General features: G+C 37.0%; 1 long non-coding RNA gene across 1 annotated transcript in view; it reads right to left on the minus strand.

Annotated features, from left to right (window-relative positions):
* The window catches only part of LOC107313168, a 28,154-nt gene extending 18,187 nt beyond the window's left edge, over positions 1–9,967 (minus strand). The window contains exon 1 of the long non-coding RNA XR_001554851.2: positions 6,419–9,967. This is a non-coding gene — a long non-coding RNA (uncharacterized LOC107313168). The remainder of the gene's footprint in view (positions 1–6,418) is intronic.
* Positions 9,968–26,229: the final 16,262 nt, after the last annotated feature.

Below are 26,229 nucleotides of genomic sequence, written 5' to 3' on the forward strand. Positions count from 1 at the left end.
TCATCTCCTCCACCAAGCCAATAATCACAAAGGAGGTAGCTATCAGGTTGATGAAGGATGACTTCCCCATCATAAATCCTTGATCAGTGTCTTTTCCTGCTCATGATGGACACTGCTTCCAGGATTAGTTGCTCTATCCACCTCCCCAAGGGACCAGGGTGAGGATGATCAGCCTGTAGTTCTCTAGTATTCTCCCTTTGGCCCTTCTTGACAGGACTGAATGACATTTCTTTCTTCCTCAGGTACCTCCCCCAGTGGCCATGACAGCTCTCAAAGATTACTGAGAACCAACTCTGAGTCTCTCTCCTCAGACAACTTTAAGGAGTATCTCTGGTTTTGATGTATTAGTTGCAGGCTTCTCATTCCTCATTTTCAAGAAAGCTACAACAGTGCAGAAAGCAACCTACATTTTCATTTTCTTCAGGAATAAATTTTTCACTGCAGCACCAATGGAATAAATACCAATTTACAGATTACTAGTCACTAGATGCTAATGACAAGTCACTCAATAACAATAACATGAAGTAATCAAACTTATATCACTCCATTGGCTGGAGGCAAAAGCTGAATGTTGACTTGAACAACAGCGATTTAACATTTTGCCTTTGTTTTGCATGCCCACAAAGAAAAGGACCTGAAGGAAAAAATGATGGTTTTGCATTTGATCATTCATCAGAGGCATTTCTTGACTTGAAAACTGAGACTAATTCTCTGATCACTATCTTCCAATGCAATTTCCTTGCTCCAAGCCATTCCAGTGAATAGCTACATACCTTCAGGAAAGCAGAAAGATGTTCAGTAGTGATGGAAAAGGCACCTAATATTGCATAATATTGTAGCAGTCCTAGTGAAGCTGATGTTGTGTGGTATAGCTCCTACATGGAAGAGCTCCTCCAGCAAGAAGTAAATGTGAATTTGTGTTTTGGCCCTCCATTTTTTTCTCAGGAAACTTTCAGATGATAAACCATTTTTCCCTTTGGTTACTCTAAGTAAAAATGCCGAAGTCCTATTTATGCTTTTCCAGGACTTAGGCAACATACAAAAAAAAAAAAAAAGGTGGGATATGAGCAAGCAATGAGTCTGTGGGTAGGCTCTATATGGTGAAAGTAGAAGGGAAAGTGTACAACAGATCCAGTCAGAGCCGTGAAGCAGGCTGTTCTTCCTTTTGAAATAGTTTTTCTTTCCTCCCATCTTTGCATAATCTCTTTTATTTTGTTCAAGTGAAGCATCAGGAAATTCTCCCTCCTCTTTTTAATTCTTTTTTTTTTTTTCCCTCCTTTTTTTTCTTTTTTTCCCCCCTCCTAATTGAAAAGAATTGCTGGTACTTGGTTTCTGGTGGGAAAAAACACAGACTGAGGCACAGTCCTGGCTCATGTCTCCCACATTATTCACTCTGATGCAGTTAGAAGCCAATGTGCACTAATTGCTGTGATCTCTCCATTTGGCTTTTAACTTACATAGCCATCTGCAAGAGAATCTCAGCCGCTTTCAGCAGACAGAAGCACTTGAAAACGGCAGCCCCCTAACATTGTTTAATTTTTATAACTCTGAGGTCACGGAAGAGACCACTAACTGTTTCAATGAAACTCCATAGGATGGGCTTGGCTGGATGATTTGTTTCTGCTTTAGGATTTAATTTGAACAATATGGACTTTTTCCCCATTAGCATAAAATAAATCAGCACTTTGCACTGGTTTCCCACGCATCACTTTCAACAGGCTGCCAACATTAAGATCATGTGGATAGATGACAAGCACTCAGGCTACTTACATCTATTAGAGTCCACTGGTCACATCAGCTTTTGATTTTGACAATTATTCTGTAAGTTGTATATCACTGCTACTCTCCACAGTCACCAGTTTAACATACACATACGTCCTGTAATTCACCCACATGGCATATTTAGACAGTCATAAATTCTAATTGGGTAGAAGGAATTCAAATGCTTTCCTTTAGCAAGGGAGATATTTCAAACACACCGCAACCATATTTGCAGAATTTCAAGATCAATTATCAGAATTCATATTTTCTTTCCCCAGCTTTCCATGCTGCCTTACGCACATTGCATTATGATCTTGTTTTATAAGTCTAAGACATATTTGAGACTTATTGAAATAGAGACCTATTATTTCAATTCATCTTCCAAAGAATGTGGTATGAAACAAATGATCCAAGTTAACAAAGGTAACCTTCCATCTTCTCACCCCTCGCCCTCAGGAGGACGAGCAGCATCAAGTCTGTTGCACCCTACAATGGCGGCTCCTGCTGTAAAATGGCAGCCCCATAATAGTGCTCTTCCTGTCTCCTTCGAGGAGCTGTTGGCCAGACTTATCTTTTTCAAATGGCCACCAAGGAAAGCATACTGAAGACGCTTTTCTTACCTATGCTAATAAATATGGCACCATGGAAAACAAACAAACACACACAAAAGCAACAAGTTATTTTAAAGTTTATCTATTCCTGTACCCATTACATTTGTGACCCCATCACCGAATGGGCAGTGCTGTCAGGTGAACCTCATTAAACCACTGTACCTTTTCTGAGGGCAGACCTATAACGTGGCCACAGCTCTGCAACTGGTGTGCACTGGGCATACAGCCTCAGTAACTGGCCCAGGATGGACAGAGGGCCTAATACACTTCCTTATGTGCAAAAAGCAATCTGAATAGGTAAATGCCAGTTTTACTTGTGTAGCCACAAGTCTTGCCACAATGCTTCAGAATAACCATGTTTTCTGAATTTTCTTTTTTTCTTAAACTATTCATGAAATAGGACACAGGATACAAACACTGGGGGAGATTTACAAGGAGGAAAAAAAAAGAAGAAGGAAGATAAAACTAACCAGAAACTCAACTATGGCATGCACACAGGAAAAGAATGTTAATTCCTGCATTTAGTTACAGCAGACAGTATTGGCAATCTTCTGGGTGTGTCTGTATGAAGAGCTTTTCTAAAAACTGTTTTGGAAACTACAGCAGAGGTTCCAAATATTTACAAAACATTTAGAAAGACAGACTACCACTCAGCTTCCTGCAGCAAGTGAAAATATTTATCCTATCTCTAGTATGGGGCTTTACCTATACCTAGACATTTCTATGATCATCTTTCTTCAGATCTGGTTATCTCCAGTCAGAATTATCTGCAAGGCTTCTTGCCTAATGTGGTCTGTACATTGCTATCTGTAAGCTTACATACCAGTCTTAGCTACAAAAGAAAGATGGACTTGCTGAAGAAAAAAGTTGAGTACGTATCCAAAAACTACAACAAAATAAACTGCAGATGCATCTCTTAAAATTGTAGCAGATTAAATATGTGCTTTTTTTTCCTAAGCGCTTCATGTTTCAGTTGGCAGCTATAAATCACATTACTAACCCCTAAAAGAACACTTACACCAATGCATCACAATTTCACGCAGAAACTATTCTGAAAATGAGGGGATTTTTCTTAAGGCTTTACATGGATAGACTAAACATTTCTAGATTGTATTAAATATACAAATTAGTTGCTGTCCAGTGGCTAAATCACTCAGGTCACATAGAAAAAAAAAAGAGTTGTTCTACAGTCACATCTGAACTGTCATGTATGTATAAAAACATTATACATCTTTGTGAGCAATTCTGATTAAATGAAATATTGAACTAAAAAGTAGCTTCAGACTTTAACAAGTGATCGATTTCATGGTATCACTGGAGAGTATCACTTAAAGCACAGCTGCAACCAGCTTCTGTGGATTCCAACTCCTCCTTTCCTGCATTTGCCAAAGACTTCAGTGATGTGACAGCTCAAAGATGGTTTTTGTTCCCTTAGTGGCGCATCTTCAGAATGTGTATATGTTCCAATTTCTAGAATAAGGTATAGCTGGGAAAAATAGGTTGTTTTTTGTTTTGTGCAGGAAAGGAGAAAGATTTGTGCCTCAGAAAAAGAATCTGATTAAGATGAAGAAACCCCAGTTCTCCAAAACCAAAAACAATAAACTCTGCTTGAAGATCTTCCATGAAACCATTTGTGCAGTTTTCATATTTTCAGTCTGTCTCTAGAGTGATGACTGAAGATTTACACAACTGTCTCATCTGCCCTTGAAATTTGGGTTCTTCTTTAGCCTGCTTAATTCCCAAATTCCACTCCAACCAAGGAAAAGACAGTTTTGATCAACAAGCTGTTGCAACAGCAAATCTTTCAATGAAATCTATCAAAACCATTGCAATAGATCTAAAATAAGATGCTGAAGCATGTCAACCAAAAAAATTAGCTGCAATTATGTATTGTGTTATCCTCACTGCACCTTCTAAAGCAAGCATTCTTTAAAGCATATGTAGAGCACGTTTCTGCACATCTGCAAATATTTTCATCAGCCTGAAGTAAAATATAAGAATTTCCCAGTGATGGTAAAATGATTGGGAGCAGAAGAAAATAGTAAGATATTTTTCCTGTCAGAAAGCAAAACAACCTGAATTGATAAAATGAAATAGAAAAAAAGAAGTTAAGGTGGAAACAAACTGGTTTATTTACATTTCACTTCCTGTGCGTTTTAAAACTTCTAATGTATCTGGTTATGGTACTTTTTATTCCCTGTCCAAAAAGGAGTATGTTCAGTTAAAGTAAGTAAATGTAGAAATGTTAACTTATAACATTAACAAAGTGCATGTTCCAAGTAAATGATGAAATATTTCATTGTTTTAAAAATCGCCTTTTTCCCTATTGTGGCTGAGCCGATGTGCTAAAATAGATGCATGTTTGATGCAGAGCTTACACACCAAGACTGGGTATTTTGAAACCTAGCTGAAAACTTCAACGTCCAGTTGAATAACTCAGGGTTTCAACACCCCATTTTTTACAGTTATTTAAATTCCTTAGACATGTAGAAGTTTTTGCCGATTTCTATTCTAATCTGCTTTCACTAGTGAAGAAGTAATGACCTATTTAGATATTACCTCACATTCAATTAAGACACCACTTGGAGTTGGGTGAAAGATGAGGGAAAGGTTCAGAAAATGTAGTTTCAAATTATCTGCTCATATTTACTAGAACTACAATTTCTTTGGACAAAAACTGTGTCACCAGAAGATCTCCAAAGTCTCCTCCATTAATTTTGTAGGAATACTACAGAATTCTACTTCTGCTACTTTAGATCCAAAATGTTTAACTCTGTGAAGACATATGCCTAGTGCAGTGAGAACAGCTCTTTGAAATAGCAAAAATATAATACCATGGCTAAACAACATCCCGTTACCCACCTCATTCAGCAGCAGGCCCACATTTTCCCTAGTCTTCCTTTTGCTACTGACATACTTAAAGAAGCCTTTCTTGTTGTCCTTGACCTCCCTCACCAGATTTAATTCCAAGTGGGCCTTAGCCTTCCTTGTTGCATCCCTGCATGCCCTGACAACATTCCTATATTCCTCCCAAGTGGCCAGAGCCCTTTTCCACATTCCATAGACTTTCCACTTGAGTTTTTCCACAAGCTCCTTGCTCATCCATGTGGGTTTCCTGTCACTGTTGCCTGATTCCTACTGCTAGGGATGCACTGATCTTGAGCTTGGAGGAAGCAGTGCTTGAATGTCTATCAACTCTCTCGGGATTCCTTTACTTCCAATACTCTAACCCATGGGATAATATCCAAGCAGTTCCTTGAAAAGGTTAAAAGTAGACTTCCAGGGCTGCAATCCTACTTATTGCCCTGCTTTTTTCCATGTAAGATCCTGACTCCACTAGTGGGGTTGGTGCATACAAGGCTGCCCCTAACCTTCACTTTCCCAACTAGCCCTTCCTTGTTTGTAAGAACAAGGTCCTTTACAATAGGTCATTTACAATACAATTTTATATTAAAAATTTATTATTATTATTTATTTGTGAGAACTGAGAACTTTATCAGTCAATTCATGAAGCAAAGGAAGTAATCTGCTTGAACACCATGCACACTGGACTCTGTTCAAAACAGCTTCCAAAAATGTGAGCCTGTTCTACAGTTTAATATTTTTTCTCTGGAATGGACTGAAGTTGGGTTAACAAAAAAAAAAAAAAAGGGTGATAAAGCAGAACCTGGCTTCTGCTACAAAAACAAAACAAAACAACCATCAATTACACCACCACCAGCAAACCTGCCAACGGTTAGCAAGAACTCTCCTCAAGAACAGGAAAGAAAGATTATTACGATCCTTTCATAAGAATATAGTGATAATTACTAACTTGCCCAGCTTGCATTGCACCACAAAGATAAAATACTAAGAAGCTTACAAAGTAAAAAATACAAATTGCTTGTTATCTTAAAATCTACCTGTATGCCCACACAATCAGACTGCAGTGGTGTTGTACAGAAATTGCCACAGAAATTGCTTCTACCATTCAGAAAAAAATACAAGACTTACATTCAGTAACATCCAACCCTTTGGACAGAACTCCTATTTCCTTTTTCACTTACTATGTAAGATTCAGAGACTGCAAGATTTTTCTATTCCATCATGCCAGGAATCTTGGAAAGAAAACTTTTAATGAGTTGATTTCAATCTGAGATGAAAGTACCAGTTCAGTTGGGTTTCCCTCTTAAGAAAAAATCCTGCAAGGGAAATAAAAAGAAAAAAAGGAATCCTATAATGATCTTTTCACAAGCTGGTACCAATCTACTAACTTACATATAATTGAAGCCTATGCCCAACAGCTGTGTTTGTAAAGCTGCTGAAGGCACAATTTTTTTTTCTTCTTCTTTTTTTAAAGGAGAATTCTTACATCATCAATATTTGGGCCAAAACACACTGAGTTCAGGATTGCTTTGAAGTGCAATTTTGTTTTTCCTATTTTATAAGGACAGTGTTGGCTTTGAGTAATCAGGTCAGATATGAGCTCTTATTCTGAAACTTGCTGGTCTTTTCTAAAATTTGGGCACTTCAAAGCAATATTCATGACTTTGGTCTGTACTCATCTTTAGTTTTCAAATAGTAAATATTGTGTTGTGTGATTTCACTCAACTTCAAAACATCTCCCTTCCATTTTCTTCTGTCTTGCTCTTGCTTGTCAAGCCTCCAGCTCCAATTGTCTTCCCTCCTCTCAATGATCTCTTCTCCAACTTTGTGGTTGTTGGTTGCTTATTATCTTGGCTGCATCAGTTCTCAAATCTCAGTCCTCCATCTGTTCTACTCACTGGCTTTTTTGTAATCTTTGCTATTTCATCCTTATACTCTTCTGGAATTCTTAAACCTATTTCTTCAGTTTATGTAAACTGTTTATAACCCTGATCTTATCTGTCCTTCACTCTCACCCTCAGGCATCTGACATTGTCACTAAAGCCTTTATATCTGAAACAGAGTATTAATCCCATAGTCTTGCTTAATCTCACCATTTCATTCACATGCTCCCAGCTCTGACTTTAAATTGAAAACACAGCTTTTGGACATTGCATTTTAGAATTTCTTACATCTTAGCAAAGGGGGACATCTGTATCTGCATTATTTATATTCAGCAAGCATTTTGGTCATGTACTTTGTGTGACTACATAAAATTTGCATTGTTCTCTGTATCCACATCACCTCTAAGGGTTCCAGGATTCTGTGTGGTTAAATAACACAAGGGAATTTTGGAAGATCATATTTTCCTCTGATGGCTCACTCTGAGCTGAAGTGAGTACACACACAGCAATGATATTTTTAGCTGTGTCCAAATGAAATTTTTCTATGGTAAAAGCCAAGCCTGCTCTAGAATCCAAAGGCCCACTGCTATATCCACTTTCTTCAGTTAATACTTGGCTCAATTACATCTACCTCTCTAACTTGACATTCAGCTTCAGGGATTGTTTGTTTGTTTGTTTGTTTTTGGGCACTATTTACATAGCTGCAAAATACTCAGTGCATAGGAGCCTCCTCTAATCTGGAGTTGTCATTAAAACATACCTAATGTCTTACTGACAGGAAACTGAAGATTCTGTGAAAAACATATCTGTTCTCATAAGAACATATCCTGCCATCAGACACCGCCTTCTGAGGAGGTAGGACTGAACTGTGGCATCTCAGTCAACCAGCACAGTCTCACACCAACATGTAATGTATCTCATCAGCAAAGGGATGCTGCTCCATTTCTCAAGCTTGGGAAAATGAAGGAGAAATTTGGAGAAAATTCCTGGTGTTCTGCTCCCACTTGCAGCAATGTAAAGGGCAGAGAGTGAAGTGCTGTAGTAGGAGAACAGCATTATAAAACATACTCCTCGATGCATATGAATAAAATCCAATAATTCCATTTTTTTCTTAATTGTCTGGATTTTGTTCAGAACAGAGCAATGAACAGAATTCATTACAAGTCCATGTGAATTGGTCTCAGGCATCCATCCGTTCAGCTGGCTGAATACTTGAATCTAGTATGAACATCTTGGAGTAGAGCAGAGAGGGATTACAATACTGCCCTACAATTCATGACTTTAAGACCTTTTCAGGCCTCATTCACAAGTACATCTCACTTCTTGTAACTTCTATGAGTGCCCTTCATCAAACCATGAAATAATTGTGCATTTAAACCAGAAATGAAAGAAAGTTTTAAGATCCTAAAGGCATTAAGATGGAAAGTACAGTTTTTTTTTTTTTTTTTTTTTTTCCCCCCCCCCCCCCCCTTTCTTTCAGTAGTTGTTTTCTCTTCTACAGCCCATCAGATAGCTTTGCACAGTCATATCCCGAGTTGCTGATTCAAGCTGTTTTATGAGAAGTGGACAACTGTGCTTGCCATAAACAACCTCTCCAACACAATACATTGCTGTGATTTACAAGTAAGTGAAGGGCTTTGCTGCTAATCCCCACAAACTCTTTCAGGACTGGCAAAAAATTAAAGCAACTCTACCTTTATTTCAAATTCAAGCTATTTTTCCTTTACTCTTTTATGGATATTTGCTATGTTTGTATGGGCAAGTAAATTATTTGAATAGGTGAGAGCAGCATTCACAAGACAGGATTTTTGCAGGTTACATAACTCTGATTGCAAGAGGTGAGCAGACAGTTCAGTTGGCATACAGGTTGCAGTTTTGCCATGAATTCATGGCCTATGGCCCAAGTTGGCATTGGCGGAGCACCAAACTGAAAGCTCTAGCTTGCTGAGAAGCAAAATCATTGAGGCCAAAAAATGATGCCAAACCATCTATTGATGTTCTGGATAGTTTCCATCCAAAGTTAAATTTTCAACTATTTTCTCCATTAGCATGCAATCCAGTGGTGTTGCCAACCATATTTATAATTAGCACATACAAAAGTACTTGATTTCTTCTACTGGCTTCCCAGCAAATACACCTGCATAGGAAAAAAAGATGTACTCCATCCAGAACAGCTGTTAGTAAAATTTGTGAAAGAGAACTAAGATCTAGATACTGAAAGATACTGAAACTCTTATGATCATTTCTAAAATCAATTTAAGTTTTCTGACAAATAACTAAGTAGCCTGCAACCAAGTAATCACATTTCTCTTTTGCTTGATTAGCCTAAAAAAGAACAGAATGAAATTTCTTCACCTTAGCTACAACAATGCAAACTCATCAGGAGCCCAGTGGGAAGAAATCAGTTTTGATTCTTAGGGGGAAAAACTGTATGTTGCTGAAGATATGCCAAATTTATATTAATAAATTTCATTTCAGCAGCACACAAACCTTCTGTGACAAAAGGTTTCAAATGCCTAAATGGCTTTTTAAAATGATGTGTCTCCACCCAAGATCCTTATAAACTGCAACAGTGAATACATTAAAACAACTTTTAAAATCAGGGGCTGAATTGAGCAGTAACTAAGGAATTCTCTCTCCCTACCTTTTCACCTTAACCTTTCTCTATCTTCCTAATGTGTTGCTCTTCATGCACACAGATTGTTCCTGCAAAATCACATCCAAAATCAAACACTGAATCTTCAGTCACTACAAAACCCAGATGTTGATCAATGTCTATTTCTTTCACAAAAGTACCACACATATGTTTGAAATAAACTTTTTAAGAGTTCAATAATATACAAAAGTACTGCTTACCTTTTAAAGGGCAGCTTTTTTTTCCCCACAGCTCTAAGTCTTGCCTGATTGTATGAAAAATGCAAAACTTGAACAAAGTAAATTCATAATCTTCTTTGAAAAACTTAAACATGCTACCCCCTAACCCTAGTTATACGAGTTTCTTTCTTCTGTCCTGTTTCTGTTCAGCTACTAAATTTAGCTAGCCATAACCTCCTATTTGTCTAGTACTGAATATACAGGTTTCAAAGTTGATACTTCCTCTTGTGTTTATAAAACGTTTTGCAGTGTCACTGTTTTTATAGGAATCCTTCCAATGATTACAGATAATTTTTCAATCAACAAGGTCTACCATCGGTTTTGAAATTCAATAGGCAGATAAAAAAGCAAATCCAGATTTCTGAGCCACATGAGTGTCTCAAGGTGCTAGGATTCAAAATGCAGTAGTGATGAATTCATTCTTCCTCTAATCACTGTAGGATCAGAATTTGGGATGTCATGTTAATCATCCCCACACAAATCCCACCTTAAAATTTACTAATTTAAAGCCAGGATTATACATCTTGATCAAAACATATTCTCAGATTACAATAGGGTGCCTGTAACAGGGCACAGACAGACTGCCTAGGTGTAATGAGGCTGATGGATGAATAACAATATCACTATTCATAAACCCAGACCCTGCCATATCTGAGCCATCTGCTGCTGAAATTGCAAATGTGTACCAAAGGATGGTGGATTGTTTTTTTCCTTTGGTTATTCAGAGAGAGATTTTCATTTGACATCCCTTGCAGGCACTGTGATGAGGAAAAACCAGAGGCTAATTTTTTACTGGCTTAGGACATTTTGCAAACTCATTATAATATGCAACAGTGAAATTATATTCATTGAAAAAATATGCCTAACATTGAAACATTAAAAGGAATTTCTCCATTAATGGATTGTGCAAAGACAAGAATTTTGCCGATTATTATAAATGAGGAAGAAACAATGTCAGCATATATAAAATTTTATAAAACAATATCTGGTTTACCCTTGGAAATTCACACTTCAGCCATTCAGTGTGCACACGTTCGTGTGTAAGAAACTTTCTGATCCAGGCAGTGCATGTGATTCTACTCATATGGGGAATCTCTGAATGACAATCAGCATGTAAACAGCAAAAAGAGAAGACACTGACGCATTCCTGACTTACGTAGGGTGCTCTGCTGGGACAGAGCTTTTTTCAGATGCTCAACATGATTTCTCTGATTATCTTTCTCAGACCCCAGAATTTTCCAGAGATGTAAATGTACAATGAGGAATTACAGTGCAGACACAACCTCAAGTTAATAGAAAGATACAAGAATTCACAGCGCTGCTGATATCCAGCCTCATCAGAATTAGCATACAGAACTCATCAGTGTATGTTTGCAAACTATTGAATCAGTTTTGTTTCTTGCTTCCAGAAAAGTTTTGCTAATATTCAACAAGTTTTAGTAAATCTATATAAACGGTTACAATTTGAATGAAATAATAAGTCAATGCGAAAGCATTTAAATTACACAACAAAGCTGCTGTCCCCTTAACTGCATAGAAGATATATTCCCTATCTCCACTCCCAAATTTTTGCTCGTTTCCTGTTGTGAGCAATCAATCACTAACACATATCAAGAAACAAGAAGTCCTATCACTATCCACCCTTGTTATCAGCTGTTCCCCCTCCTTTTTAAATGCTCCCTTCAAGTATTGGGAGGCCACAGTGAGGTCTCACTGAAGCTTTCTCTTTTCCAGGCTAAACATGCCCAGTTCCCTCAACCTTTCTTCATGGGAGAGCTGCTCCAGCCCTCTGATCATCTTAGTAGCCCTCCTCCAGACCTGCTCCAAGAGCTCCACATCCTTCCTGTATTGGGGGGCCCCAGGTCCCCCAGGACACAGTACTCCAGATGGGGCCTCACAAGCAGAGGGGGACAATCACTTCTCTCTCCCTGCTGACCACCCCTTTTTTAATGCAGCCCAGATCAAAGTCGGCCTTCCAGGCTGCAAGCATATACTGCTGGCTCATGTCCAGCTTCTCATCCCCCAAGTCCTTCTCCACAGGCTTTTCTTCTGTCTTTTTGCTTAAACTTGCTTTTTCATACTGCCTCCCCAGTGTTTTGTGGCAAGCTGCTACTGCCATCCACCCCATCCGTTAAGGACAGTCTCTGCTGATCAGCACGCAATGAAACTGCAGTGCGATGGGCCAAGCTTTGAGAGTGCTTGTGTCAAGCCATATGTTGCACAGTCTTCATTTACACAAATAATTTCAAGTTCATAGGCAGTTTATTGGCTAAGCATTCAGCATCCAATCTTATGGGACCGGTCACCCAAGGTAGTGGAAATTTTACACAAATGTATTAAACAATGCAATAACAAAAAGTGAACACAAGATAACAGTCAGTATATTAAACCCCTAGTAAGAAGTTCTGTAAAATATCAGATAAAATACAGCCACTACAAAAACATTTCCAAAACTGGAGTCAGTCACCTATAAGTTTGCAAATATCTAATAAAAAGCAACAAAAACATGGTTTATATTCATTATTCCCAGAAAATAATAATAAAACAATCTTTATTCTTATTTCTTCCACATTCAGTTTGTTGCCTAGTGCACCTTTGATCTGGTATCTAGGAAGGCATTTAAGGATAGAACAAACTTCTATTTAATGGAAAAAAACCCACTACCGCGTAAGATGTACATTTAAAAAAAATATATATATATGAGGCAGCTACAGCACAACTCTCCCATCTTAAATTTAAAGGATTTGCTCATGAAGTAAACACAGACAGTAAAAAAAACAACAACTTGTATGTTCTTATTTGCATAGAACATTAATAGATAAATCAAGCTGAGAGCTGGTATAGCATTCTTTTCTACTGCTACTAGAAAAATAACTGGCTTGGTATGATTTGCAGACAATCTGTAATTTCCTTCATACGTACACTTCTTGGTATATTTTCATTACTGTGGGACTTACACATTGCATGCTCTCAAAAGTATTTTTCTTCACAGAAGAATATGAGGTACAAACATGCTAACAATGTTGTCTTGACGGACAGGCTCTCAAATTTAGAAATGAATTTAATTTGCTAAGGCTCACAAAGGAATGTTTTCATAAAGCAACCTCAGATTGCCTCAGACTTACCTCGTCAGTTCTCTTTCTCCTGACATGCTACAGCAAGGCAGCTCTTAGGGCAAATGTCTGCTGGCCCTTTCTCTTCCACACTGCCCACACTGCTCAGGCAGAGCCCCATCACAGTCACTGGATGCTGCGTGTCTCTGACACAGTAAGCGCTACTCAATTAGGAAAATAATGATGGTATCCTTTCAATAAAATTTAGGTTTCAGTTTTACTTAGTCTAGATGATTATTATTATTAAGGACTAGAACTAGTGTAAGAAAGGTCCATCAGTTATATAGAGGAATGACAGGGTTACTCACTTCAATGGATAAATGTTATCAACATACTAACATATTTTTCACATTCTATACAAATAGTCTTTTCCTGAAATTTCCTTACTCCATTTCCTATAGAACAGATGATGGGCTGAATACAATAGCAAAACTTTGTTCAGGCTACAGAATTTGGGTAGTACTTTTGTCACAACATGGGTTTCACACACTTAAACTTATGTAGCTTCTCAGAAGTACATGCCAAGATATGATTTTACACTGCACTCAGTGTGGATGTTTTTATTTTTGCCTAAGGTCAAGGTGAGAGAATATTCTGTTATTCTGTTCCACGGGAGCATCTGCAAACTGAGAAACTGTAACACAGTTCTACTATAGATTTACACTCCAGCCTAAGACAACATAATAAGCTTATGACAACAGGACTTACATTTAAATGACCAGCTATTTACACAGTTACAATGCAGCAGCCAAACACAGAGCAGTGAGTAAATTAGTTTGCATCAGTCAGGTTTGATTAATCACTGAAAATACCTGTCCCTAAATAAATGATACATCAAATGTATCATTTAGAAACAGCATTAAACAATAAGGCAATGCATCTAGACTAATAAATTAAACAGTGTCTAGGAAACTCCCATCAACTGGAATACTACTGTTTATTCATGTAACTTGACTTACTTAGAGCCTCCTAGGAGCTGTTCCCAATAGGGAGCACAACACAAGCATAAACATGGATTATTTCAGCTAAATCTCAAAAGTTGCAATATTCATGTGCCAAGTTTAATTCACTGGTATAGACATAACTTTGTGTGTCAACTTTGGTAACTAAGATCTCTTTAGTTTCAATAATTTATTTATTTTTAATATTCTGCCCTTGTGGAAGGGCCCTCTTAATAGCTACCAACTAATAGGACTCTGATTTCTTCTTTTCTCCTGAAAAAGATGTAAGAGAAGAGAAACAGGAAAATATTACTGGAACATAAGTAGGATCAATATACATTGTTTCATACATAACATACCAAATACTCAGTGAAGGCCAAAAATACCAATTATTGTTTCCCACAGTCTGAAATATGTATTGATGAGCAAAGAGTTTGTAAGGCCTGGGACTCTGCAGCAGTTTCACCTTGTTACACTACATTGAATGCATGCCAGATCAGATGGTGTTTAAGAATCTCCCTGGTTTCAGTGTTTGCCCCAGTTTTAATGCTTTCCCTAAAGGAACTGACTGAGACTCTTTTGGTGACAGGGCTTTTTTGTCAACTAACATTCCAGATTATTTTGGAGTGTTCTGAAATGCTCACTGGGAAAACTGCTGACTTGGAGTCCCATAGTAAGGACTTCTGCCATGCAGGTACACAGACCAAATGGTCCCACAACAGCTCTCCCACTGTCACTGAAATGCTCTTTCAAATGGCAACTCACATCAGTTCTCATGTCTTGATGTTCTTAAGGTCACCTAAGCTTCACCGGATGGGGCAGAAGTCAAGTCAAATGAATCTTGCTGTTCAAGAAACACAATTATGTTATTATCACTGTAGCATGCACCTAAGCAACACAAACACAAGATTAGTGATTTCAATATAATAATAGCAATAGTTGTTCTTATATTTTTTTTCCTTATATTAACTTGCTTTAATAATACAGTAGCGTATTTCTGCACCTTAAGTGCAACTGTACTTTTTCTTATTATTAGATAAGTTATGTAATATTTTGTCAGCAACTATTTACTTTATAAGACTATGGCTACAAGAGCATCCAAAGTAGGTCAGACAGATGAACTGTCACATCTGACGTAGGGCTTTTAATGACAAAAATAGTCATTAAAAAGAAAATAAAACTGCAAACCAGGAACCATTCCTACTAAAATTTGACCAGGTACTGACCAGGAAGAGAGGTTATCTATGGTAAAGTCTGATTACAAAATGTCTGGAGTTAAGAATGCAATTGAGTGGTAATAAGTAAATAAATAAACAAACAATCCCATCAGAGAAGCAACTACAGTGCAAATGAGAACCAGAAAACAAAGCGATAAGTAAAGAAGACTGGATATTTGACACTTCATTTTCTACTGTCAGTATTGCACATATAAACAAATCTGCAAAAGGAGAAACTTACCTTTGACAATTTCCGTGCATTCCATATCCCAATAATTACACAAATAGAGAACAGCACAAAGGAAATGCTGAGTCCTGCCACTGAAAAACAAGCAGACAGTTATATATGACTAAATCATTAAGCAAAGGAAAAACATAAATGCTTTCACTGGTGGTGGGTAATTATGCAACACTAAATGCTACAATAAATGCTTTATTTTTCCAACAAAAATCTCATTGAAGTCTGAGTATGTACAGAATTAAGCAAAGCATATTATGGCTCATTATTGTCGATGGTTTTTTCACAGCACAAAGAAATTTTCATCTAGATTAAAGTGCAATAAATCAGCTCCACAGAACTCACCTCTAGTACATTCTAAAGCACCTGTTCAGTCACAAGGAATGATATTAGGATTCAGAACATTTCTGAGGGGTAACAGCTTTCAACTTGAGAGCTTGCAACGCCTTCCTTGAAAAGTCTTTTAAGTCTTTTTTTCTTTTTTTCTTTTTTTTTTTTTTTTAAATTCAAAAATGAAGCAGATTTTCCAATTTTCTCAAGAAATTCTGTGACTCCACCTTGAAAATATTTGGAACACTTCAAGACCAAGGCAGCCTTAACTTTGCTTTTGCAGAAACTTAAGTAATGTGCTACTTTAGTTTGACTACTCTTTTCCTTTCATGTTTCCTTCCTTTACAGTTGTGATTCAACAGTACAACAAATTAGATACATAACACAAAGGAAAGTTATCATGTCTAGTTATTCATATAAACAAAAAGCTGCGTTAAATTTTAATAAATGTTAATAATTATGTTAATGGTATTTTCAATTAATATGAGCATAAGCAAATAACGTATGCTAATACTAAAGTAATGAAGTAAGGTTAAATAACATTTACTTCTGGTCTCTAAACAGCTTTGTAAATGCAGTATAATAACATTTTACTGACTTTACCTCTTCTATCACAATGTGATATTTATCTCCAGTGTTAGAATATCAACAACTACCATTTTTTACACTATAAAATAAAAAAAAAGCTATAGCTTTTATTGAAATTAAAAGAGTCCCATGCAATACTTATTGTAACGAGGGAAGCAAATTACCAGGGCTGGGTCTACAAGGCTATTCTTAATACTCAAATAAATCTCCAGAGAAATATTGTGATTTGCAATTAAAGAAGTTTCTTTGATATGGTTTCATTGAAACAGAGGTTTTTTCTTGCGTAATGCATGTGAGTCTACACATGCATTTGTTCCCTATACCCAATGGCAGTAGAAGCTGGAAATTCAAAACTTGGGTAAAAAAAACAACAACAACCCGAATATTCAGCAGAATTATACACATTGAAATTGTCAACCTACCTAATAGAGATGTATTACTTACTGCTGTTAAAAATAAAGAAAATGAATATTAGAAACACAAGTAAACTGTACAACTACATATAATAAGGCTGAAGGCTGTTTTCCCTACCATTTATTTATTTATTTATTTTGGTGACACTAAGAACCAAATTTATTTAAGTGGTAGAAACAAATTAACTCACTATTTTCTTCCAAAATAATCAGTTATGGCTATTAACTACTTTGCATCAACATTCACTATAGGCTGGTTTATGTGTATCTTTCTTTACATGTGTTTTATCTGTTTGGAAGGTAATATATTCACAGCTGGATATTTACATGTATTTTCAATTAGCATAACCAAGTCCAAGTCAGAAAGCTGGCTTTCTTCAGGTCCTGCCACAAGCAGATCAGTCATTTGCACCCACAGATAAATAAACATGACACTTAGGCAGCGTGGGAGGGAATTTTTCTGCTGTGACCTTCTTCAGTTTTCTTCATCTAGCACAGGATTCCATGCTATCCACAGACCATGAAAAGAAAAGCATCTGACATTTTAAACAGAATGACTTATTTTCTGCTTCTTGATAGACAGTCATTTATGCTGCGTTATTTGAGATGCCTCAAATACATTCTCTGTTTTTACCTTCCACTTCTGTAAATGCAACAGGAAACCTGTTTAAATCATAAGGCTACACTGCAGCTAAACTGATTCATGTTCACAACTTTTGAGTAGAAAGAGCAGACAAAAGGCACATCATTATGGAAGTCCCACATTCACCTTTATTTCAGTGCAGCAGTACTAGTAGAGGCACAACCAGTGAACTCTCAGCAGCCTGCTCAGCATTTAGTACAGATTAGAGTACAGATAAATACTGATAAAATACGAGTTCTGCTCATAACATCTTGGTACCAAAGTGACTCAGTTCTGTCTAAGTGTTTCCCCTTGTGAGTGGACCACAGAGTCGGCCCTGTGCCTATGGCATAATGCTGAACAAAACAAGATCCAGGCACCTGCAACTCCCTGTTTTTATGTAACTATGCCATGCTGCACATCAGTTTAAACATGAGATTTGGGTACAATTGTTCGAGTGAATTAGCAAGTTCCCATCTGTTAGCAGAGACATAGTAAGTGCATTCTTAGGTCACTGCAGTCAGCAGTAACGCATACTATTTTAACTACTAGGTTTTACTTTACACCTGAAACATCAGTGCTCCTGATGTCTATTACCAGCCCTTATAGGATGGAAGGTTGCTTGGCCCACACAGGGATGCAATCAAGTTTGATTGTGCTGTCAGTCTCACCTGTTGAGGAAGCGGCACTTCCTGAGTCTAGAAGAGAAGAGAGCAAAGTTTTAAACTTCAATAGCTCAGGGCTTAGGCAGCAGGCTTAGTGACAGGTAGCTGAGAAAAGCAACTTCCATCACAGTGACAGTGTGAAGATGAAGGAGAACAAATCAGACTTCAGACAGGAAGAGAGCCAGCAGGAAAGGCACAGAAAGAGAGGACAACTCTACAAGAGTCAGCCAGAGGGAGAAACAGGGAAAAGAAAAGAGTGGTATCACAAAGCTCAGGCATGTGCAATGAGGGAAGGACTGACTCAGGACTTGGAGGAAATAATAAATTAAAAACAGATCTGGATTTGGAAAGTAATTACGTGTTGTTGATTGTTGAAAATGTTGTGTGGAATGAGAAACAGGTAACGGTGGTGTTGGTGGTTCGCTTCCAGGCTCCATTGCAGCAACACGCACATGTTTAACACAATAACCTAAAAACAAAACAATTGCTGGAGTATGCCACAATATTTATTATTAAGGTTCGCTCACAACTTCTGCTATAAAATGTTGCATATAAATACATAACTTGGACAACCTTGGCTTCTATTTTGCATTTGCAATATTTGCCTTCATCTAAATTTTCTGTATGAATATTTTGTTTGAAATTAAGATATTTCATTATATTGCAGTATTTCTATGGTCTGGACCTAGAATATGAAATCCACAAAGCAAAAATAGTAAAGCTGCAGCTTTGACTATATATATATCCGGGCACCTTGAAAATTAGCAAAACCATTTGCATTTGCTTTTATGGGGTTTGAAAGGAGAGTACACTTTGCCTGGAATTTTTATTGATATTCATTCTTTTTCTCACTTTTCTTCTTGCCTTTTACGCTTATTAAATGGCAAGTGATCATTTTAACATAGATGAAATGCATTACATCTCTTTAGTTTACACACAAAACCAGCCTGCCTTACACATTTCCTGTCCAACTTCATTTGTAAATTAATGAAAAAGAATTGTTGAGGAGAGGTGAAAGATACGTTCCCTTAGCTTCACCTGAATGATAAGGAGAGAGGAAAAACATACACTTTTAAAGTGACTGGAACATTAAGCTGATGCTTTCTTGCATTGTTACAGTTGTGACATTAAAAACAAAAGGAAACCTCTTCTGTATATGTAAGTATGTATGTATATGTAAGTATGTATGTATATATAAGTATGTATGTATATGTAGGTTCAAAAAAATGAACATCCTCAAACATTTTGCATAATTCTCATCTCCTGTGAGTCCCTGTTAACTTACATATTCTTCCTAGCATTATAGCATAACCTCCAGAGCTTCTCTGTAAGGGAGCACCCACGACACTGCAATTAAACAATAAAAACCCAAACAGTACTTAGAGGAGGAGGCTGCCTCTCTCCAGCAATGAGTTTAAGTTGCTCAGATGTTAGGATAAAAGTTTGCCTTGTCACTGAAGGTTTTATGGGACTCTGCCAAGCAGAACGCTGCTTCACAGAACGTGCCTAAAGATACGTATATCTTCATTAACTCCTTTGAAGAAAGATGGCATAAATTGTTGGCCAGGCCTATGAGCATGTGTGCTCTCATGATAAGAATGTACATTAACCACTTTACCCTCAACACCTCCCAGCACCTTCTTAAATCATTGGTCTATTGCTGCCTTTAGTATGACTGAGTTTTAAAGAAGAAAGTCTGTTATGTCTTTGCACAACTTCAATCCTATTTTTTTTTTTTTTTTTTTTTTGCTTTTTATCAATGAAAAGGTATTAAAGTGAAAAGTTATGAAGCTTCAACCAATCAACCATAAATTCTAACAGCTAAAGCCCTTTTGTTAGGCACATGTTGTAAAGGGACTTTGCTGTAATATATTCAGTCACAAATTCTGAGCATTAAACATTGATGTTTTCACTGCACAAAAAACAATATAAGGGGCTGCAATCCTGAAAGTTGTTAGAATACAAATTGTGTAGTTGGGAAGAAGTTAATGAAATCCAGAGTGTGATACCACACTTTCTCAATTTTGCTTTGTAAATTTACTATATCTTCGTAGCAAAACCTGGTATTTAAAGAACAAGAAATAATTGAATCAATCAATGTGATACCGCTGCTGTTCTTGTTAAGTACCGGCGCTAACAATTACAGGTGTCATCTGTGTGTGCTGTCATTTTTCTAGATCTACTGCTGATAGAACACTGATCGTTACTGATGTTAACATTTATTTCTAGCATTCATTAATGAAAATAAAATGCTGCAAGAAGTCTTAACTTTTACTGGCATGAGTCTCTTTCTATACATGCAAGGGATTTCTTTAAATACAGGAGACTGACTTACTCTTCAGATTTGATTATTAGAGGTGCTGCAGAATTTTGTATGGCAAAGTACGTTCACGCTTTTTAACTGAACTTTATTTTACCAACAGAGATGTAGGCAAGGAAATCTTTCGTATGGAAAAATGTAATAACACACTGAGAAACAGGTTAAATGAATCTATAATGATTTATAGATCGAGTCAAATTAGTTACAAGATAGAAAAATTACAGGAGCATCTTCAAAAAGAAATTGAAAGTATTGAACTGAAAGTAAAGCTGAGAAAAAGAGACAAAAGAAATTTTCACCTACCTGTAAACAGCAGGATGAATGTAGGCACTGTCTTACACATCTTCATTTCTTTGTTTTGTACCTGTTATGGTGCAAAAAAAAAGAGGAACTTGAAGAAGCCCCACGTCACTGTCCCCACAGCAAAGAAACGTTAGTTGTTACCCCCAAAGCAGGAGACTTCAAAAGATTAACTCAGCTGCATTTATCATTTCCTGAGCTGCCTATTGGCTGAATCTGACTGTTTTGAAAAGCAGCAGTAATTAGCAGGGCTTAGATGCTACATTGGCTGTGTAACTTCAGAAACTCTGGATGTACTGAAAAGAATTTACTTACAACAAGGTGAAAAATGCATAGAGCATAAAAATCACAAAGCCAACAACTAAATGACAACCTCTATAGATCCAAAGTCCTGCACTTTGGACAAAACAACCCCACACAATACTAAAAGCAGTAAAGCAGAAATGGATCTGGGAGCCTTATGTACAAACTTACCACAAACTGAACCAAAACTTAACATTAAACCCTTGCAAGCATCTTAAATAGTCCTCAACATTCGTGACCCATGTCTCAGTTGTGTAAGATGTAAGTATCCTTATACATAATTCAATACAAAATTATCAAACACAAAATGCTTCCAAGACATTTTGAAATGTATTTTGAATACTGAAATGTATAACAAATACTGAAAGTTCTTTCTTTTTAGCATCACAAAATGGAACTAAAATACACAATTTAAAAGTGTCTTTGCATGTAGTCTGTCATACTAGTCATCCAATGCTTAAAAACACCTTAATGCAGCCAACTGCCATATTAAGGTCTGTAATCCAACAGGGCTCTGATTCTAGAGTAGCCTTCTTAGTTGGGTTAGCTCTGAGGGCACGGGTGCAAACAAAAAATCCATTTTCATAACTGTACTTGGTTTACCTTTTATTCAGAAATTTGCTGTATCACCAAAATATTAACCAGAAATATTACCCCACAACTTTTTACAGTCTTTCTGTAAGATTGACTTGAGTAGCACTGAATCCAAGCAAATTAACAAGGGTAATGTGCATCTGGGTGAACACTGTTGTTCTTCAAGACAACATGATGTTATATTAACAATGTTATTTTTTCTGCCCACACAGCCTTATCTTTTCTGCTGAACATTTCTTTATCAGGTCATAGCAGACCTTTGCATTAAGAAATGCTGGGACAAAGTTTTCTGCCTTCCAAGTCTGTTGCTAATTACAAGGACCATCCTTTTTCTTTCAAAGACCTCCCAAAATATTGCATAACAGACTTTTTCAGACTTTCCTCAAAGAGTATCTCAAATTAAGTTTTCTGTCTCTTCTAGTAACACTTTGCATATTTATACAGGAGTAAGAAATCAATATCTACATGTATTTCCTGTGTACAATAAGAAAAGCTTCTATGCAGACTCTCTAATAACTGGAGAACTAATGCTTCTTCTACAGCCAATCGAAAAAGGCAATTTAGAGAAAGAGCCTTATTAAGGTGTTGTGAATTTCTGGATTGCAAAAGCCTTTCCATCAGTTCAGAGGAATCCTAAGGGAGACTTTTGCCCAAAGTCTGACTCTCATTTACTTGTCTAGTTGTCCTTTTTGCCTACTTTTCCTGCCCTCAGACACCTACAGTGAATACACCTACAGGAAAGAGGATAAAGGTACAGAAAATGTGTAGGATGAATGCTTGCAAGTAAACATAACAGAAAGCTTCCCTTTGACCACAGAGGAGCTCTGGAAGCCATAAAGGTAAGCACTTTATCAACAATGGTTCAATTTCCCTCAGTTTTAAAGTGTAAAAGTCTACAATCCATTATTCTCTGACAAAATTCTCTTAGTGCTGACAATATCCCTTTTCAAATGACACCAAAAAGCCCACATCTCTTTAGGACATATCCCTCACCTAAGCCACTTGACTTATCAGAGGGTGCTGGTTCCTATTTATCTCATTACTTTTCCTGAACTATTGCCTGTCACATGAAAACTTTCAAAAGGAAGGACTGTAGGCAAAGCAGTATATATGCAAGAGTCACTTGTTGTCTGCAGTGGTTGACTTAACACTAGCATGTACCAACCCTGCTGTGGAGTAAACTATCAGTCATTAACATCATAGAATTAGTGCAGTTGTATTAGTGACTGCCCATCACCTGAGGGGTAATAGTACCATCAAGTGAGTGGAATAAAAAGCAAAGAAGCACAGCATTTTACTATCATAAAAGTTGCCCTTTTTTCTTTTAATGGCCTATTATCCTATCTTATTCATTTAACATTGGCTGAATGGGGCAAAAAGCTTGTCTCAACATTTATGCATAAAGAAGCTGGCTTGTGTATGTTGTAAAATATTAACTGTCTTTGATAATAATTGTTCCTGTGAACAATTACTGCAGAATAGCATTAAATTATCCTTATAGAGTAACTTGCAAAATGTCTAAAGAGTGAAATGCATTTCCTGTAACTTCAGTGTCTGGTGATCTGTCAGTGGCTCACTGACAGATTTAAGAAACTTACGACCTGAAGATCCACTTTTTTGCATTTCTGAAGACTAGTATTAGCAACAGAACAGCTGAAGTGGTAAGTTGAAAAATCCTCTTATTTGTCCAGTGCCTCACAGTAACGCTATGTGATGTCAAGTCAAATAAATACACTATACTTTTCATCCTCTAAACAAGCCTCTTAGAATCAAATTGAGAAATGATTATGCTAGGAAACAGTCATGTGGATCAGTGTTAGCAGCACTGATTGCATTTTACATAGCAGATTAGGTTCTACTTACAGAATTTGATTGCTACTGTTTTCAATAGTGTGGAACCTTCCAAATATTTAGAAACTTCTCAAGTATTACATGATTCCAGTGTCACACACACCAATTTTCATGTCTACACTACTGTATATAGCTTGGAGATGTGGAATGATGCAAAGTAGCAGATTCTCATGAATAGACAATTATGACTGGGAAGAATAACAACCATTAAATTACAAACTGTTTCATGTTTAATGATCTATTTGCAAGACAGCTTCTATTTAGATAGATGTAAAATAAGTGAGATAATTCCCAAACTAACAAGCTGCAGATTAAGCCATAGACACTGTAGTTCACTGGTGCCTTTTCCTGTTACACGTACATAAGTGCATGTATATTCACAGTTATATTTGCTTTTCTCAAGCAAGGCCAAGATGGAAGTCTACAGACACCCCTAGTGAATTGTTTCTCCAAATTATTCCTTTGAAGTACAGCCTATCCCCATAGAGAACAAGCTGCCATGTTCTCACAGAGCTAGTTGCCACTTCTTGTTGACTTGTGCATCACTCTGTACAGAAGAAACATTGTATGGTGCCACCATTTACTACCGAGATAACATGCAAGAAATTTTGCCTACTCTGATCTGCAGTAATTTATAGGCAGGTTCTCTCAAAAAAAAATATGCAGAGCCTACTGGATGTAGGAAGTAGGGTGATTAAACTATACACTTCATTTGTAAAAAAAGAACCTGGAATATATTTATAGATATAATATAGATACAGCATAGATTCTGGATGGCTGGATACACTTGATTATTTACTGCATAGAGGGCAGAGTTAAACATGCACATGCAGGAGACCCCACCATTGACTCCTGAGAGTGGACTCCCTCACTTTCTAAACAACTTGAATCACGGAGACAAGGAGTCTAGGTGCAACTTAATTGAGTCCTAGTCCCAGACTTGGTCAACAGTTTGTCTAAAGGTTGAAGAGGCCCTCCTGTAGAGACACAAGGAATTATTCATGGGGTAAGTTATGACTCATACTTTGTTTTTAGGTGCATGTTCAATTGGCCCTCAGCTGTCAAACTAGATGTCTGCTATCAGCTCTTTAAGACCCCCAGTTTGAGGCAGATTTTTGGTCCTCAATCTTTTTTAGCAAGAGTGTTAAGAGTGCTATCAGTACTATTGCTGATTGTCTTCCTGCACCAGACCAAAGGAGGACAATGGGAGAAAGAAGGGCGGGAGTGGAGAGGGAAGCATGCAGTCTCAAGTAAAGATAAGTAGTTTGTTTCCTGCTTTCCTTGGCGTAAGTACTGACACTGTGTAAGAAGTTTGAGTGTTGTGGACAGCAAATAGAAAGCATGGGTGTCTTCTAATCATATTTTACTATGTTTGCTTTTTGAATGGAAAATAACATGTTGGCTTTTTACATTAACTCACTGTCCCAGATGTCTATATTAAGGACATTAAATGCTGTTTAATTTAAATAAATGATCCTCATTATACTAGAAAGTGCAGATGGGTGTAATACAAAATTTCAATCATCTCAAAGCATTTTCAGTTTTATTTAAGTCTATGTTGTTTCTCCTGCCTGCCAAAGCTATGGACACCCCATAACACTTAACAAAAACACAGAAGATGAGATGTACATTGAATTAATTCCCTCAAAGTTATTCCAGAAAACGATCCCATTTTTTCTTAAGAAGAATCTTTCACAGGTCTGGTGGAAAAAACAGCACCTAAACCAGATGAAAATTTGCCTCCTGTAGCAGAAGTCTCATACTACCCTCATTTTTGTGTTTCTAGGTTTGTTTTACTGTGGTACAGCTCTTCATTCACTGACTGCAGGTAGTATTTTGAAATTAGAACTTGAATATAGCAAGAATATAGAACTTGCTGAAGTGAGAGACTGTTGGGTGTTGTTTTCTCTTCTCACATAAGCATTTCATTCAGGAACAGTAAAATGCTTCATCCTCACTGTGTTTTGTAACAGAACAACGCTGACCCCCTTGTGTTTCAGTTCCCTTGATCTACTGACCACACGTTTTAAGGAGAAGTTGACATCTAGCATGTCAGTTATTTTCAGATATCAGTCTTTGTCATATTCAGAAATCCCGAGAAAATAAACTAAATGTATGATTATAAATACATGTGAAATCTGAGCTGTCATCACTCTCAAGGATTTTCCATTGTGGCTGCTGCATTATTTTTAAGCTAAGATTTCACAGATGTTTAGCAGGAGTGTTTAGAGAATAAAGCATTTCATTTTTTGATGGCTGAAACATTGTTAAATCTAACTCATTAGTAATCGAGTTTATTAATTCCATGGTGCCTGATTTGTTATTCTTAGTTGTTTAAATGGAATTACAATAATGAAAATGAAATTTAGTGAGCCAACACAATTTTGAGATGGCTTGAGAGCTGTTATTTCAAATTTTCACATACATTCAGTTATTCAGAAGAATAAAAGGTGACAGAGACCCCCTGAAACAATACTCCTTGTTTGTGTTCACTCCAGTGTTCAGAAACCAGCATTGGATTTTTATTGCTGTAAGAAAAGAGGAGCAGAGCATCAATTCTCCTTCACATTATGCTCCTGCTAACCAGTAGTTTACTGCATGCATAACTGACAAGTCTGATTTAAATTACAAATTTAAATTATGATTTAAATTAGGAAGAGGAAATTTTAACCAAAATGTTGATGTTATTTTTCCCTGTTAATTTGTGTAATTGGATACCTCTTTTTTTGATCAAGCAGGA

Source organism: Coturnix japonica, chromosome 4 (genome assembly GCF_001577835.2).
Source record: "Coturnix japonica isolate 7356 chromosome 4, Coturnix japonica 2.1, whole genome shotgun sequence".
Classification (NCBI taxonomy): domain Eukaryota; kingdom Metazoa; phylum Chordata; class Aves; order Galliformes; family Phasianidae; genus Coturnix; species Coturnix japonica.